This window comes from Triturus cristatus, chromosome 12 (assembly GCF_964204655.1).
Source record: "Triturus cristatus chromosome 12, aTriCri1.1, whole genome shotgun sequence".
Classification (NCBI taxonomy): Eukaryota; Metazoa; Chordata; class Amphibia; order Caudata; family Salamandridae; genus Triturus; species Triturus cristatus.
In genome coordinates, this window is record NC_140595.1 from 637,958,843 (window position 1) to 637,977,793 (window position 18,951).

Consider the following 18,951-nt stretch of genomic DNA (forward strand, 5'->3'; position numbering starts at 1 on the left):
GGAAGAGCTTTGGGGGCAGGGTGGGGGTTCAAAAATGCCTCTTAGGTACTTCTCAGCACGAGGCCCCGCCCCCTCCGCACACAGTGAGATTCTATGGCAGGACCGTAGGCTCAGATTTGATTGGTTAGTGAAGGAGGCGTGGTTCAAAACCTCATGGGATATGTAGTGTTTTACAATGGTTACTGTTTTTTCATTGGCTGGTATTTGAGTAGTAAAGAAATTGAGAAGCATAATCCTCGCCTCCGTGTCCTTAATAGAATCAAAATTTCTTATATTTTGTATTGTTTCTCAAGTTGGCAGGTATGTGTTATCGGTTAGGGTAGCACGCCGTACCGGTTTATTTAGCTATGACGCTGGACCCCTAATTTGAAAACAGGATGACTTATTTTAAAGAGTGTGTTTTTCAGCGATTTGGAGAAAATAATAGGACTATATAGCATTCAGCATCATTTTTTCTGTTACTGATAATCTGTTTTCAAGTCAGTGTTTTTACAATTATGAACAATATTTTTACATTAGTAATACTCTACATATCGACTTGATTTCTGTTAGTTAAAATTTATATTTCGTGAATAACCACTGTTCCAATATTTACATTATCTTAGTGAGGTTCATAGCATTTAAATCTGAGTATTCCATTTTGAGATGGCTGTCATTATGGCGCACACGTCCTTTGATAGCAAGCGCTAGCAATACCTAGAAACAACGGACCGCGCATGGTTCCTAATCAAGTGCAGATGGCGGCCATCTTATGCGTAGAGAAACCTATATAATTATTTGCGAAGAGTAGGTGGAGCAAGTAGACTAGTTCCGTTATCTGATAGGGTACTGTTTTGTTTACCTACGCCTTATATGGCAGGATTAGCCACGCCCATTTAGTCACCTGTCGGCTCAGCAATGGCCTGGCTTTGGTTTTGCGCCTGCGCAGGAGTAACGATAGCTTGCGTACAGAGGCAAGGCTGTCAGACTGCTTTTGCAGGGCTAGGAGCAGGGACTGCTGAGCCTCTTCCGCCAGGGGGTGTGTGCGCCATTCAACAAGGATCGCGGGCGGGTAAGCCTTCTCTGGACAGGAAGAATAACGTGGATAGTATGTTTGCAGTATGCATGGGGGGCACCAGATAGCACCATGATGGGTGTTGTTAGACCGCCGCACACAGTCTGTTTTAGCCCCAAACTTCTCAGCAGAGCCAGACACTTTCAAGCCTCTATGGATGCGCCGGTCTGGTTAAATTGTAAATCTTTTGCAAGGTATTATGTCTCTGCAACGTTAATGGTAGCCGCAGACGTATAGTATGTGTGTTGTTTTAATTTCACAAATATTTGGGGTGTATGTCGGATATTGTTAACTGGTCAAGGGGGTCTCCCTAGTTCAGGAAGACTTAGTGCTTTGCAAAGATAAACATCTTCGTTCGGTTTGGCGAGCCAGGAGAGAAGGACAAGTGAATTTACTTTACGAGAAGGGGATAGTTAGACCTTAAAAGTGTGTAATAAAATTACAAAAATCAGGTTGTTGCAACAAAGCTAAGATTATCTTCATAAACATAAAGATACGTACACCTAGCTCCGTCCCGAGTTCACCATTTTAAACCTATAAACATGTTGTAGCTAAAGTTGCCGAGTGACAGGGAAATAGTGATTTGGCAATGGTGACGCAATTTGGTCAAGTAGAAAAGCCGAGATTCGACCCCGGTGGCAGGCTTAATAATGTAATCAATAGACTGCACGCAGTATATTTTTCAAGCATTATTGGTCGACGAGAGGGTCAGACATATGTCGGTCGATGAGACATGCATGTTTATCTTCGGAGTGCTGTAATGTTAGCACCCATGGGCTTTGACAGATGCACAGATGCCAGCGATCAGTGGAGGAAGTGCGGTTGATTTGTTCCCATTGCCACATGAGCATTTTACATAAAAAGCAATAGATTGGAGTTGGAAGCATGGAGCTCTTACCCGTTGCAATAATATACATATATATTAACTTATATTTCGTAATTTTTCATCTTCAGGTTATATAATGTTTACATGTCAATTACTGAATATTTGTATACATTTTCGTGAGGTATGTTATTGAGGCGCACTTCCTCTCTTTTAATACTGCACACAAGTGGAAGTACCCAAGAGCAAAGGCTGTAAATCCCCCAAGAAAGTAGTCGAAACTTACTGGGTTCTAAAATAATGCAGATAATAATTTCGAGCAGCTCTTGACAATGATTTGAGGTCATTTAAGTGGCTTGTGCCATTATGCAAATGTCCAAAACAGTGTAAAGAAACAGTAGAAGCGCAGGATATTGGGAGTCGTTTGCCCTGAAGTTGGGATATGCTGATGCGTCTTGAGGCTTTCTGGCCTGTCTTACACACTTATGGTTTGTTTCACGGTCTGGTGCCTGGTTGTGCAAGTGTGAGGCGTGCTGTGGAATCTAGTCTTGAGGCGTGCTGGGAGTCTTGAGGCATGGTGTGCAGTATTGATTATCTTTGCACAGTCTTGCTGCCCACTGAACAATTGTTCAGTGTTGTGGGTTGCTGGACAATATTGTGATTTATTGTGTAACCTTGGTGCTCGCTGCTCAGTCTGGTAATTTTGAGGCTCAATGGGCCATTGTGCAGTTGTCTAGCTTGTCTAGTTATCATGAGGCTAGATTATTAATATTGTAATGTTGGGGTTTTCTTGTAATCTGGAAGAATGATTGTCAGTCGTGCAATGTTTCTTTCAGTGTGGGGGCTCCTTGTGCGAACCTGCAGCTTTCACTTATTAATCTTGTAATATTGAGATTCACTGAGAAATCTTGCAGTCTTGATGTGAGCTGGGCAATCATGAGTCACGCAGGCTTCAGTCAATATTACAGTTTTGAGCAGATTCGCCCTGCAACCTTGAGGCTTATTAGTCAATCATGCAGTCTTGGCCAGTCTTAAGGCTCACTGGGCAATCTCAAGGCTCCCTGGTAAATCTTGCAGATTTGAACCTTACTGAGCAATCTTTCAGTCTTGAGGTTGGAAAGGAAATGTTGAATGTTTGGTCAGTTTTGCAGTCTGGAGGCTCTCAGGGCAATGTTGGTGCTCACTGGTATATTAAGGCTTGCTGAGCAGTCTTCTGCTCTTAAAGATCGATGATCATTTCTGCCATCTTGGGGCCCGTTAAACAAACTATAGTCTCGCTGAAAACGCGTGCATTGCTGAGGGGCACTGGTCAATCTTGCCATCTTGGGGCCCGGTGGACAATCTGGAGTCTTGCTGGTTACGCGTGCGTTGTTTAGGAGCGCTGGTCAGTCTTGCCTTTTCGGGTTCTGTTGGGCAATCTATAGTTTCATTGGTTACGCTTGCGTTGTTGAGGAGCGCTTGTCAATCTTGCCATGTTGGGGCCTGTTGGACAGTCTATAGTCTCACTGGTTATGCGGGTGTTGTTGAGCTTTGGTCAGTCTTGCCATCTAGGGGTCCGTTGGACAGTCTTTAGTCTTGCCGGTTATGCGTGCATTGTTGAGGAGTGCTGGTGAGACTTGCCACCTCTGGGCCCGTTGGACAGTTTATAGTCTCACTGGTTACGCGTACATTGTTGAGGAGCGCTTGTCAATCTTGCCATGTTGGGGCCTGTTGGACAGTCTGTAGTCTCACTGGTAATGCGGGTGTTGTTGAGGAGCGCTGGTAAGTCTTGCCATCTCGTGGCCCATTGGACAGTATAGTCTTGCCAGTTACGCATGCATTGTTGAGGAGCGCAGGTCAGACTTTCCACCTTTGGGCCCGTTGGACAGTTTATAGACGCACTGGTTACGCATGCGTTGTTGAGTAGCACTAGCCAGTCTTGCCATCTTGGGGCCCGTTTGACAGTCTATAGTCTTGCTGGTTACGCATGCATTGTTGAGTAGCATTGGTCAGTCTTGCTACCCTGTTGTGTATTACGAGGTACACTGGGCAATCTACAGTTTAATTGGTTAAACTTGTAATTTTGAGATTTACTGGGTCGTGTTAATATTGAGATCGTTGCTGAAACGATGATGTGGCAAGATTGTAAGCAACATGGGATAAACTGTTTGGTGTGCGACAGAGAACATATTGAATACTCCCACCAAGCAAAAGGCACCCTAAGCTGGCACGCCTGCCATGCCCATAACCGGAGTATCACAAAATGTTCTCCCTGCACCAGGATGCACGAAGCTTCCTTTAAGGTCATGTTTTACAACGCTGCCATATGGTGTTTGCAAGCACACACTGCCTGATGGCGCACCGGCTCCTCTCCAAGAAAGTAAACAGCTTTTACTTCCTAAATGAGACGCTTGTTCGACCTATCATACGTTTGATACGTTTGTCTTTTTTTAATTTAAGAAAGCTTTATTAGTAGCCTAGTTACTTTTTGTGTAAGACTCTCCTTTATTGAACGTGCAGTTTTGTGAGGTACACATATTTGCAGCAGTTCAGTTCCGTACAAATGGCCACATGTCAGGCTGCAGCATACTGTTGGTGTGTCAGTCCTGAGATCTCTAGCCTCCTGACCTGGTATGTTATATTTGTGCAGACTCACTTTTACTGTGTGATTCATCGAGGTTGTTGGTATGCAGCGATGACGCGATTCACGTATGGGCCATCTGGCTTCCTGTACACGCCACGCAGTGGTTAGTATCGCAGTAGAACCACGCATCACCGCGCCAGGTGAACGTTGTAGCATCTACATACAGAAGACCTACCTCACGCAGTAGAGTATTGAAACGAGATGTCCTTAAATGTCTCCATTGAACCAGACCTGCATCGTCCTAGTAAACATACTGCTGCAGTATTTTCCTGGGTGGTCTTGAAAATGTAATGTGAAGAGGGGGGTTGCACTGCCTGGAAAAAGTGTGTATGATCCGAGCGTTAAGAATGTCCGAGAAAGCGTCATGTCGTTTTCAACGTTTTTAGGGCAGGCGTGCACAACAACTTTCTACGTTTCTAGATAACAATTGGGTATGCAAATGATGTTAACTGGCATTCATTGTTTGTAAATGTATGTCCTGGTTAGCGTGAACGGATGGCATCTTTGCAGCTCTGTTGGACCCTTGTGGTACACCCCAGATTTAGTGGCTTGTCAGAAAAGACGAGTTATATTACAAATGCTACTAATAACCGCCAGCTGTCGAAGTAGCTATTGTGGTGTATTCTATTGTATTGTAATTGCATTGATATAGTGCTTGCTACCCCTGGCGAGGCATCGAAGCGCTTTTTTCGGCAAGTAGCACGCTACTCCAGAACCAATAAAGGATTAGTGGTGAATTCGTATAGTGAAATATGAAAGTAATTTAAGTGGTGGATATGTTAGTCAGTTGTTTGGATTGAGCAGGATAGTGGAGGGATGGAAAAGGGAAAAGGTTTGCATTTATACAGCGCTTGCCACCCCTGATGAGGTGTTGTCAATGTTTCCGAACAGCGGAAGCTACAATTGGCCCTTACTGCTAACTCTTAATTGGTGGGGCGAGCCTTTCATCCTTCCACAGCCGATGCAGTGTGCGTTTGATAAGCCGTGCATCCTTCCGAGGTCGATAAAATGTGCAACTGAGTGGCTAATACACTAATAATTCGCAGTGTTTTAAGGGTATTATTATCACACCGGTTATTTGATGGGCTGCTAGAAGTCTTACTGAACTGAAGCATGCCCCTGTTATGATGGAGGCTATGCAGTACCATTGAAGCGCGTGTAGTCCCTTCTAGAACAGACCTGGCAGTCCTGAAGACGCTTTCTGCGGCTTTAAGACTGCTTTTTGGCGTGTTGCATTAAGGGAAGTGCCCAAGGCCTCCTGTTCAGGTTTACTAGGAGTCAGACACGCCTCAGCTTGAGCATAGGCGAGTTCGCCCAAAGACAAGGAATGGGAGATTTTTCGCCGTCAGCTTGCCCTCAGAATACTAATAACATCGACACGAGGGAGTTTTTAAATAAACCACTGTTGGCCGCTGCTTGTAACCTGTTGTACTGATACAGCTCGCGCTAGAGCGGCTAGACAGAGCCCCCTTCGCCTTTAGGCGCACAGCAGGCATCCGAAGTCGTATAGTTTGCCAAGTGCGGCTATATCAGGGGCACTGTGACAAACTGGCATACATTATGGTTACAACGGGATGAAAGTAGCACAGCCTAAACACAAAACGCACACTGTCATGCGAACCCAGAGCATCATAAGGCTTCGAACGGGTTCGCTATAGAAAAGGCACTCGAGCCGAGCAAAGGGAACTGATCCACCCAGCCAGGGGCCTTTTAAGGATTTCGGGGGCCCTGGGCAAGACATGCTTTAGGGGCCTCTATCCGGACCAGTTTTGTATTTTGTTGCTCGTTTTCTGCTAATTCAAGCCCAATGATTATAAGTAATATTGAATGATGCTTTGAAGGGTGGGGTGGGGAGGGGTATAGACATATGTGGGAATGGATAGATTGTTCACGTTCCCAGGGGGCTCCTTGGAAGATTGGGGGCCCTGGTTGAGTGTCGATTTTACCCACCCCTTAAAGTCTCTCTACCTAGCCAAAACAACAAACCGCTTCGAAGGCCAAACTCGATTTATTTCATTGGTAATCCACACCAACTGTTTTGAAACGGAATTCTAAAGAAATCTTTTTTTTTAATTATGCACAAGCGGTATGAAACAAAATACACCAGCAAACAGTGATTCCTAAAGTTCGATGGGTGCTCTTTCCAGATCACCACAGAAGGGTGCCCAGATAGAAAACCTGCTGCAGTGCCATAATAAGGGTTGTTGGCGCTATGCAAATGCAAACTTACAACAAACAGTGGTCAGATGTTTCAAAACAAGTCGCCGCGTCAGGACTTTTGGTGCCACCTTTGGATGTAAGAAGTTGAACTGCACATATATTGGATTTCTATAAAGGTATTGATGATACAGTAGTGCTGCGAAAGATGTAACCTCGCTGCATAAATAAAGCACATTTAAGTTGTGCATGTTTACAGCATTGGTCTGCCAGCGTGGGAAGTAAGCCTTTTAGAGCTTCAACTGTGCCGTTCGTATACAAATAAGAGAATAGCTGGCAGAAAACGTCAGTCTTGTGATGCATCACTCTAAATAAAATCAAATAAACTTTATTCGGTTTTACATCGGAAAACCATAAAAGTTACACGGATACAGGTGCATAAAAACAGTAATACATTAAAACATGATTAAGAAGTCAGAACCACTTACACAATTTATAAATAAAAACCCACTACCCACCTGCCCAAATTTATTCGAGGCCTTAACCCCTTCCCCGCTCATGACGGAACCGTTCCGCCATGAGCCACGGTTGCCGTGTGCTCATGACGGAACGGTTCCGTCATGACACGCCCGTTGGCGGCCGCTCCGCCTACGCGGCGCTGTTTCCCCGCCTGTGCGGGGGGACAACGCAAATGGGCGGAGTCATGACGGAACCGTTCCGTCATGAGCACAGCTCAACCGTGTCTCATGACGGAGCGGCTCCGTCATGAGCACAGGCCCACCGCGTTGGCCCCCTGCCCCCCCCAGCGCTGCGGCGGAATGTCCGCAGCAGCGAAGGGGTTAAAGGGCAATGTACCAGAAAAGCATGACTTCCAAATGTATTTACTTTATACCCAGCTAGATTAGCTAAACCAATAAAACATACCCAGATCATCCAATGTCTACACATCCATACAAGCCCTAGATTTCACAGAAGCTTTTAAAAACCCTACTATGAAAATGATGCAGTCCTCTTTCAGCAGTTGAAGATACATAAGGGCAGGACGGGCCTGTCTAAAATTCATTCCTTAAAATGGGAACAAGAAAATGCATTCGGGGGGGTTTCATACAACTTACATAGAAACATAAAATGCAGCAAATCCTGTGGAGACTGTCCGTCGCAGCTGCAGGGAGCTAGCACTTGACCTCTGCTGTATCCCTTAGGCCTGGCTAACACAAGGTGAAACAGGCTCATCCGAAACCTATTAATAAAAACTTCTCGTGTGTTGATAGAAACCCCATAAGATAAGGTTCCATTGTCGGGGTTGTTTTGAGCATTAAAAGCATACGCACACTAGTTTTTAGCATCTCCTGCGCTTCCCTGTCCACTTTCATTGAGGTCAAGAAGGCTACCCTGATTAATTCCACATCCTTCTTGACAATGGATTCAAGCTTACAAAATAAATCGCCGCGCCCTACCCCTTCCAAACTGCTTTTTATGTACTTAAGCCAAGGAATTCGGGCTGCATTGTCGAGAGACATACACTCTCTTAAAATTAAATGGTTGAGAGTTAAATCTTTGTTCAGCCAGCACTTCAATAAAAAAACCAAGGGGTGCGGAGCAAGTACATCGCTTAAGTAGGGAACTCCCAGTTCCTCATGGACCGCTAGGTTAGAGGTTCCACGCGTAACACACAATAGGCGCTTCAGAAAGTCATTCTCCGCCTCCTGAAGGGAGTCCGCAGCAGTATATCCCCAGATTTTGCTACCATAGGTAGCTATGGCCATGCTTTTGGCTTGATAGACTTTCAACATAGCTCCTGTTGGTTTCTTCACTATTTTGGAGGCAAAATTAAAAATTGCTGCATTTGCCCGGGCCAGGTCCCCCTTTTTCCTTGAGATTCAAGGACCCCATTTTAATTGGTCATCAAAAGAAGCCCCTAAATAGGAAAATGCATTAGTACGGGGATCTTAGCAGGACCAACACTAAATTGGAAACTCTTTTTGGGATGTTGTCCCACTTTCATTACATAGGATTTGGAATTACTTATTGCCAAGTCCCGATCAGTCATGAATCTAGAAAATGCTATTAAAAGAGATTGCAAGCCCATTGCAGTTCTAGATATAAGGATGGCGTCGTCCGCATATAGCAAGACGGGAATACCACACCGCCCTACACATGGGTAATCAACTCCAGTTGCTCTTAGTACAGTCTCCAAATCATTGATGTAAAAATTAAACAGAAATGGAGCCAAAATGCATCCTTGCCGTACTCCCCTCTTAATCTCAAGGTCCCTAGTGACCCGAAGGTCCTGAGAAAACCTGACAGCCTTGGTTGATTTATGCAGGTCCTCTAGGAAATTAACAATACTGTTATCCACCCCATTGCCCTCATGGACTGCCACAATGTAACCTTGTTAACGCAGTCAAATGCGGAGGACAAGTCCATGAAGGCAAGGTAGATAGTGCCGGGGCGTGCAACAGTATATTTGCTCATCACAGATAGATTGAGACACTGAGCAACAGTAGAACGTCCCAACCGGAATCTATACTGGACATCCGGCAGGATCTCATGCTCCTCTGCCCAAGTTGAGGATCTCTGCAAAAGAATATGTCCTACCAACTTAACTACTGAGTCAATGAGGGAGATCGGCCTGTAACGGTGGCTACTGTTCCTGTCACCCTTCTTGAAAACGGGGACTATAGTGGAAGAGGCCCAAGACTGAGGACAGCCATTCTTTGCCACTGCGTTGAACACAGCCTCCAGTATCGGGGCCCAGAATGGAGGGTCGGACTTAAATAGGTCCGGAGGAATCCCATCTGGGCCCGGCGCTTTATTAATGGATAGCCCTGCAATACCAGCCATAACCTCACCTTTTAAAAAAATTATTACAGGGACATTTGTGTCCCGACTCTCTTGGCAACTATGCTCGGTAGGGCAGTCAAACATAGATTTAAAGTGAAGCACCCACTCCTCCTCTGTGATGTGTGAGTCTATGGCCCCCCCACACTTCCTGACCAAAAAGGGGTCGATTCACAACATTCCTGAACCTGGAGCTGTTCCTAAGAGTGCTTGAATCAATCCGCTCCCTCCACGCCTCCTCCTTCAGAGCACCCTTCCATCTAACCAGAGCTGACTTATATTCTTTACGACAAACGCATACCTCGGTTTGAGTTCTTAGTTTAGCTGACAGAGCTTCCCTCAGCTTCTTTGCTGCCTTGGAGCACCTAGAGTCAAACCATCTGGGGCCGTGAATGGCAGTTCTGCTAGCCGGGACACTTAAGATTTCGCCAACTTTACGTGCTATTGATTCATATGCGCCAATAATCTCATATGAGGAGGAACCTGCAGCTGTGCATAGTGCTAACTCGGGGGCACAGGATACATTTACTTCGCTGTAAAATTTACCTGGGAAATCTGAGACCATTTAGGTCTTTGCTTGCCATCAGTCGGTCTCAGTGCACCCCTGGTTGAGACATCGCCAATTCGTACTGATAATGGGCCCAACATGTGAACACATAGTGGGTTGTGGTCTCTAAATACGCTCTCCATAATATTAAAACCATGAAATAAGGATTGCAAGGGAGAGGAAATTAAAATAAAATCTATAAACGACCCCCTACCACGCCCTTTAAAAGTTGGCACAGAGAATTTAGTTTGCGGCTCAGTTAAGGACATCAAGGCCACCATGTCCAGCTCATTTATCATATTATTCAACAATTCCCCCCGAGCATGATGTTCAAAGTGAAACCCCCTCATACGGGGGGGGCAACCCAACTCAGAAATACAGGATAGTATTGGGTTACCAGAGGGATGTATGTTAAAATCACCAGAAACCAAAAGATTATGTAGAATAGGGCCAAAAGATTGTCTTATAAATGCTCCCAAGGTGGTAATGTTACAAACACCATGAGGACAGGCCACCGAATTGTAGAAGTTAATAAGGCCCCATCTGATGCCCCCTCTTTTGGCTGGCAATGCCAGAATTCCTGGGTTTGTGGATGACGCAACCTGAATCTGGCAATCGACAGCCACAGATATGTATACAGCTAGGCCACCCTTGGGTCTTCCACTCACCGAAGGGGTGGCTGGGACAAAAAAGCCTTATAATCTTCCAAGAGTAGGTCGCAATCCACTGACCATGTTTCTTGAAAGCTAATTACCGGAAATTACTTCACAAATCGGACCCACAATGGGTCTTGAAGCTTATTTGCCAGCCCTGCGATATTCCAAGATAGAAAGTGGTTGGGTCTCTCACCTGTGGGCCCCTCAACTACCTCTACTGGGGACTGGGTAAGTACAACAGGCTCAATCTCGGAGGGAGTGGAGATCCTTAGTCAGTCACACTCCTCCTACCCGGTTAAGTCAGAAAACCTATTATTTAGTTCCAGTGAGGGATCGAAACCAGTCTGACCATCTGTTACAAAGGATGAGTGGGCCATAGAGGTAGGCTGTTGCCTAGGTGCTATTCTATTTGACCACCCACCTCTGGGAAGTGCCCTGGGGATATTATCAAACATATCCCTGAGAGAGAGGGACTGGTTTGCAAAAAAAAAAACCCAGAGGACAAACCCTGATACCAGATCCAGAAAGGGGAGCGAGGCAAATATCCTAGATAAGATCCTGCCCACAGTGTGGGGGTTGTCAAAGTTTACAATAACAGTCACCCGTGACCATTTTTCGCGAGCTCCCTATCCAACTCACCCTGCGGGCCATAAGAATATTTTTAGCCACACGGGCACCCAGAGTGGTGTTATATGTGAACCAATGAGTTAGTTTGTTTATCAGCTGCCCATAGTTCTCGCTAGCCCCTTGGGGGAGGGAGGGAACACTCCCCAAAACCACTATGTAGGGGGTGGATTTCGGTGGGAGGTCGATAACTGGGAGACTTGTTGGCTGTAACTCCCTTCTTTCTAGCCTCCCAACCCTTGAAGGCGCAGAGGACCCTGCTCTTGTAGGGGACTGATGAGTGCAAGCTGGAATATCAACACTACTAGGCATAATGTTGTTGGAGCTACTCCTCGGCTCTTCCTATTTTTGGAGGGGGATTCATTAGTACGGGTTGGCCTCAATTTAACTTTCTACCCTCTGGTCGTAACTTTAGGTTTAACAGGGCTGGATTCTTGGTCAGAAGATGAACAGGAGGCAAGGTTTGTCACTGAATCCGGAACAACATATGGGGACTGACTAAGCCGGGATGGGAATACATCATGGATGAATGCCACCAGAGATTCAGAGATTGTGGGAGTTAAAGAGAGTCTAACATGCGAAGGTTGGGGCTCAAGAGATAACCTTCGTTCAGTAAGCTTTATCTCATTAATGAGTGCTGATTCTGCCCTCAATATGAAGGCATCTAAGGTTCCAGCCACACTTTTACCTATACTCTGCTTACGTTTACTCATGTTAGCCGTATATGTACACGCTGTTATATTATGAAATCCCTGCTAAAGTGCTTCACAGCTTACTGGACAAGGTGCTATATGCAATGTGCTAAATACAATACAGTACTAGATCACAAACCATAAAATGCCAAGTATTAAGACTATCAGGAAGCCTGATGTTAACGGTTAAAGTGCAACGTGCATAAACGTTTTTAGCAGCAATAACAATAAAGGCATTTGGACAACATAATGTCACTAAAGTGCAGCGTGCGGTACAGTGCCCTGGTTCGAAAAAGGCTGGACCCGGAAGTCCAGTTGAATCACATTTAGTATGAAAAGTTTAGTCACACCTAATCCGTTAGACCATAGTACATGTGAGTTTTGCTGATAGCGGTAGGGTACAGTTGCTGCAGGTAGGTGCAAATGATAGAGGCGGCAAGATGAAGAAGCACACAGTACCTGTTAGCCGACTCCAGATGCGGAGCAAGAGCCCAAGGCCTGGGGTGAAAGGGGGGTGGCCCTGCCCTGCCTCTTCCTGGCACTGACTAGCAAGGACGGGCCCGCCCTTGGCCCGGGCTTTGCCTGGGCACGGCCCGTGCGCGTCCCTAGCTGCGGGAGACTTGCGGCATTTAAATCACGCCTCCAGGTGCGCTGTTGGGCGTCAGAACGGGGCGGGGAATGCTGGGGGATGTAGTTCTGGCGAGCCGTTCCCCCTCACGGCAGGTGAAAAGAAAGGAAAACCCTGCAGCGTTGGCCGTTACCCTCACAGCGACAATGGTATGGTGCTAATGCCCCCTTCGCTGCTGCCCAGAGTGTAGATCTGCTGTTTTCCAGATCACCACAGAAGGTTGCCCAGATAGAAAACCTGCTGCAGTGCCATAATAAGGGTTGTTGGCGCTATGCAAATGCAAACTAACAACAAACAGTGGTCAGATGTTTCAAAACAAGTCGGTGTGTCAGGACTTTTGGTGTCACGTTTAGATGTAAGAAGTTGAACTGCACATATATTGGATTTTTCTAAAGGTATTGATGATACAGTAGTGTTGCGAAAGATGTAACCTCGCTGCATGAATAAAGCACATTTAAGCTGTGCATGTTTACAGCGTTGGTCTGCCAGCGTGGGAAGCAAACCATTTAGAGAGTCAACTGTGCCATTCGTATACAAATAAGAGAATAGCTGGCAGAAAACGTCAGTCTTGTGATGCATCACTCTAAAATGCCATGAAGATGAAAGGCCTACATCAGATGAATCAGCTTCCTCTTCCCACATGTGTTCTTTTGTTCCTAGCAGCTCCCCTGCATTTTTAGGTTTCGCCTGCACAGCGCTTCAGCTGTGCTTGTGAAATCTATAGTTTTTAATATAAACTTAAAAGGGGCTTAGATCCCGCTCCCTCTCATTCCTGGCTTTTCGTTGGTTCCTGTGCTTGCCACTTACTTTTCCTCGATTCCTATTGGCTGTAGCATATTTATCTGCATTTACCAATGCTTGTTTACTTTCCCGCTTAGGTTCAGGACCTTATCTAATGTAACAACCAATCAGCAAATCTGGTGCACCCAGAGCCACTCCTGGAGAACCGTAGGATAGGAAAGACCACAAGCTTGTGTCCTTATCTCATAGTGTCAAGAAGGCACCCCCTTGACTCTACTTTGTTTCTGGCTAGTGCAACATATTCATAGTGCTGGTGTACAGAGTCAGACTGGTGACTACTGCCCACCCTAGTGTAAGTAAATCATGATTAACACTGGTAAGAGAGACCCCTTGTGTGTATGTGTGCTTTTTTTAAAGTGAATGTTTCTGATTATATGTGTTGTGATCACATTAATTATCACAAACACTGGAACGTGCGCCGGTGCAAAAAGGGATTGTGATCGATCTCTCTCGCGCTCTCTCTAAATAAGTTTAAGATGAAGGATAAACATTGCCCCCTGAAAAGACAGGAAAATCCCATCCCATACGTCTTGCTCAGGGACTGTGTAGAGGGTATACATACGTTCAAGTCAGAACCCTTTGTGTGGTGGCACATGGCCTGCAGTGCATGCTGGGAGACAGACAAGCCAATCTGGTCATGCCTCAGCTGTGGGAATTTCAGCTATTAAAGATTTCCCTCATGTGATTGTCAGTAGGCTGCTGTGCAACTCAAAAAACAATAACAGGAAGTAGGGCGGATTGGGCAAAAGAGTACCCACTTATCATAGAAACCAAAGCACAACTCTTCAAAGTCCAATCACTCAGTTACTAATGAAAATGATTACCATCCCCATTTCATTATTTTATTTACCCCAAATTCATTAGTGAATAATTATATTATTTCTTTGAAAAACAGAAAACAAATGATCACAAATCATACATACATTCTAAACCCAATCCACCTAACTCAGCTTTGCCCCTAACATTGCAGAGTTACCAAATCCAAAAATGAAGAATTTGGTAAAAACAAGGCCTCTGCTGTAGCCACATAGTCCAGGTGTCACAGAGGTGGATTGTGTTCTTTTTTTCCTTATGTGGCCACGAGCAGTAGGCAAATTAAAAGACGCCAACGTACGTTTCGGTGGATCATCCTAATTTTCCTTCCACCTTCATCAGGACCCGAAACAATAACAAAATGATACAGAGATAACAGATCCTCAATCTCTCAATAAAGTTGCAAGGGAGTCTGTCAAAAACAAAATAATACAAACAGATAATCAGTGTCATGACAGATCCATATATTGACACATTATATGCATTGACAAAATTAATTTCACCACATCTATATACTAGGTAGAAGACATTAGTGGAGGAAAGGAAAATTGTCAAATAATCCAGCATTTGAATACCATCATGCTTCAAACAGTCTCAAAATAAAGAAAGACCTATACCCGCTCTACTTTACATTGTTGCACATTAAATCAGTGTTTACAAAACATCACCTCTGAAAAGCAGCAGATTCCTCATAATAATTAACAGAATGAATAGCAAACTCTCATACAGGTGCAAACTTTCCAGTCTTCTTTGCTTATTGCCATGCATGCACCCCAAACGTTCCATCTATTAAGAAACATTGCGCCCCACTTCAAATACTAGTGTGGTAATTTACCAGAGGAAAAAAAGACCTCTAGAAAATGGTTGTACCAGTCATCACATCCTGGGAATCTCCAGGGAAACAAGTTGTTCCCAAACCACAAACTGCACCAATAGGCGCACGATCAAACGGAGCAGGGGGCATTCATCACGGCTCTAAGGCTGCGGTGCAACTGCCATGGTCTTTATATATAAGTTGAAGGTTCAGTCCAGCTCATTGAAGACCTTCACATCACTTAGACCTGTGGACCCCCTTCCTCAGTGCAACATGAAGTCCAGGTGGCTCAGTTTTTTTCACTAGGCTGGGATTTAGCCAGATTCCCTTCTAAAATCTGCTAGCCTGCCAGGCAGTGTTGCTGGCCTTATCACCTGGAAGTCCACTGCCAGCTCAAGGACCCCATGATGCCCAGTGTAACTCTGCAGAGGTTCAGCTTGTGCTGGCCTGCTTTCCAGCCAGATGCGGAGCTCGAAAAAGGTCCTCGGTGGTCATTGTGTGTGTATTGTCCTTGTACTCACATGCCAAGTTCCCCCTCATGTCTGAACGTTGTCATCCCTCTTCACTATATTTATCTACACTTCTTGGACTTAAACTTTTTGACCCAATGACGTCAGCTCCTGGGCGTCAAAAGAAATGCAATTTTGAGGGTTCTGTGAAAATCATAACCCTAAATTGGGAGAAAGAGGCAGCTTGGATGGACACTCTTGCTTGCCATCCCTAAGAAGCTTGATATTAATGGGTCTTATTGAAGTTTTGCAGAGGTTGCATTCATTCTTTTGTGTTTTGGATTGTAATTTTAATAGTGAACATTCAGTCAATGATCAGGATCAGTACAGCAAAGGACCTAGGAATCTGGTGATCGGGCTAGGAATTCTTTCAGATCCGGGAGAACAATGCTTTTTGGGTCTGGCCTAGAGATGCCTTTAGGTGTTTCCCCAGCCTCTCATTAAAAAATAGTAAAATAAAATACCTACATATGTACATCCCTGCAGGGGCTTCTGGTCCACCTTCGACAACCAATGGTTTGTCCAGGCCAGGTGTCATTCATATGTTGCTTCTCTCCATCACAGGATAGAGCAGTGGGTCCGCGCACCTCATACGCTGGGTAACGTGAACTGTGAGTGATGACCTCTTGCCTGATCGTAGGCGACCACCTACTTGAAAAGCAGCTCACTAGCTGTGCCTGGGCTGCTGGTCTCTCCTTTATTTTCACATTTTTTGTATGTTTGGCAGTTGTTTGGATATTGCATATGTTTGCAAAAAACATAGCAAATAAAGCACTGCACTGATGCCTAGACCAGAACTATTGGCTTTGCGAGTGATTGTCTTAATATGCGCGAGGATCGCGGTCCACGCATTGTGAACAGTGATTTTTAATCCACAGGTGATTTTGCGGGTGCAGCGTCAGACCACCTCCACTCTGTGTTGTTTATTTTGAGTAAGGTTTGGGATGTTTGCTCGTGAACCGACTCTTGATTGTGGGGAGCACAGTATTTGCAATCAGTGTAGTGAAACCAAGCAATGTATCCTTATTGCAGTTTGGGCTCCCATTGTTGCTATCTTTGGTGAAAGTTTACATATTTATTGTGTTGTGGAGTTTCTGCTGTTTGTTTTTATTTTTTCTGTGTCTGTTTTTGGTGTTGCAGGGGGGGGGATTCCAAAGATTTACTAACATGTTGGCAGTCCTGGTTGAGGCCTTCCGAGCCTCCAGTTTCATCCATCACTGGGCCACAGGGATAATATTCAGGCCTTCATAAAACCCTTTCCAGGAGCGATCTAATAATGCCAAGTTGTTTATGTAAAAACAGGTGTCGCACTGCAGCGTGGCGAATATACAGCAAAGTCCTCCTTGTTTGTAATGATGAACACACATTGAAACTGCAGCCTCGCCTCTTAGTGTAAATAACATAAAGCATGTGAGTAACTGAAACAAAAATGAAATCTGTTGACAACACAAAGTGAGTCTGATGCCAACACATAACACAAGCTCTAAAGGTACGAAAAGGGCACGCTCCGTTGTGCAGCTGGAAGACTTTTTTTTTTTTTTTACTATTGAAGGATGAACGTCGGAGCCTGCCATGCTGAGATTTGAGCCTTTGACTTTGGAGATATCGCAGTGCTCAGCAGCGAACACTTAACTCGTTGATCTAATTTGAAAGTGCTTGCACAAATTAATTTACGTCAAACACTTTAATCGCATATGTTAGGAATACCTGGGCACCCCAGCACATGCTTTTTTTGCTGTACGACCTTAAGGTGAGAATGGTTGCAAGTTTATTTTATGGCTTTATAGTAGTTTACAAAGCGACATGTTGCCCCCTGATATCATTGCAGTGTTGTTCATCTTCCTAAATTACTGCTCCGGCTGGATAATGTACCTTAGACAGCTGCATTATACACAGTGGTCGAAGTGGGGAAAAAAAAGTAGGGGAACTGTGGGCGGAGAATGAGAGGGCGGGAATAAACCGAAGATTGGATCAGTGGGCGGAGTCAGAGGTGTGGCTAGAAATAGCAAAACATATTAATTTTTAGTACGTTTGGCATTTCACTGACCAGTTACAGCTTATAATGTTATTTAATTCAAACACTGGATAAACATGTTTATTTGAGGTTTAATATACAAGTTGTTTACATTTAATACATTTACAATCTGGGACATGTTTCCAATCACAGAATGTTCCAAATACGCTTATAAGTGGAATCATAAGACATTTGTGTCCGAGCCATGCAGTTTCTTTCATCAGCACTTCTCCTCCCTTTTTCTAACCATTTCTGAACATAAAATTCAGGTTTAAATTCTATGACAGGAGACCCCACGATTTTTCTGAACATTATAGAAGACAGACGATTGATTGATATTCTGTTCCGCAGTGGTGTGAGCACCTCATTCATTACACTAAAGCCCCGTTCACATTCAGCAGTGGAGGTGCAAAAGGTGTCTATAATGTGCACTAATGGTTTTGGGCTTCCAGGGAGGCAATTTTTATTTTGTTTGTACTCGCTGAAACCAAGGATGTACTGCCTAGTATCAAATACCTGCAACCTGCTACAATGGTTTAGTAATTCTGCCTCACCATATAAGATGTCTACTGGATCTGGCCAATAAACATGTTGTAATTCTATGTACCAACTCTTTGTATTCCATTTCGTCATTGTTTGTGGTTGTGCATCTAGAAACATTTGATGCATTAGTCATTGTCATCCTTTTTCGCAGGTTATTTGCTAAGCTCCTAAAGAACTGTGCCCTTTTGATGCTAACACAACCTTTGTTCTGTTGCAGTCCTACACCAGCAAACTGCATCCCTTCAGCAGCATTTAATGCGATTGTAGCAAAGGGCCCAGGTGAACCAGGCATTGATTCAAGCACTAAAATCTGCATCAGTATTGAACGATCCACCTCATATATGGTCATATCACGCCGCAGCAGCCTTCTGGATAGGTCACCCAGCTGGAACTTTGCATTGTGCGTGTACCATGTTGCAAAGTGCAAGCATGATGCAAGGCCCTTGTAAACATTCCCCTTAGTCTGGTTTGCATGCAAATCCTGCATTGCCAATCCCTGATGAGTTGCATTAGTACTGCTGGAACAAGGCAAATCGAAGCACCAATGGGTGAGGCGGACTGGCCTCGAGGGTCCTGTGAGCTCAGTGGCAAAGTCACTGCTGCTCTACGGTGTGCTGCTTTGTAGGCCTGCCCGCAAGACTGGAGGTGACCTTCAGTATGGATTGTGGTGGACAGGGCTTCAAGGTTAACCAACACTGGCCACCGGTAAGGTCCATCTGCCGGTGCTAAGAGAGCAGGGCTTCTAAGTTCTGGTAGGGCATTCTAAGGTCTAGTAGGGGAATGTGCTCCTTCAGGAGAGTGGTCTGATGGAC

General features: G+C 44.9%; 1 protein-coding gene across 4 annotated transcripts in view; it reads left to right on the plus strand.

The window, feature by feature from the left end:
* The first annotated feature begins 928 nt into the window (after positions 1-928).
* Positions 929-18,951, plus strand: part of KIAA0513 (KIAA0513 ortholog) — a 486,466-nt gene continuing 468,443 nt past the window's right edge. For all 4 annotated transcript variants that reach the window (XM_085639337.1, XM_085639336.1, XM_085639334.1 and 1 more), the window contains exon 1: positions 929-1,051. The gene's annotated coding sequence lies outside the window, so the exon portion shown is untranslated. The remainder of the gene's footprint in view (positions 1,052-18,951) is intronic.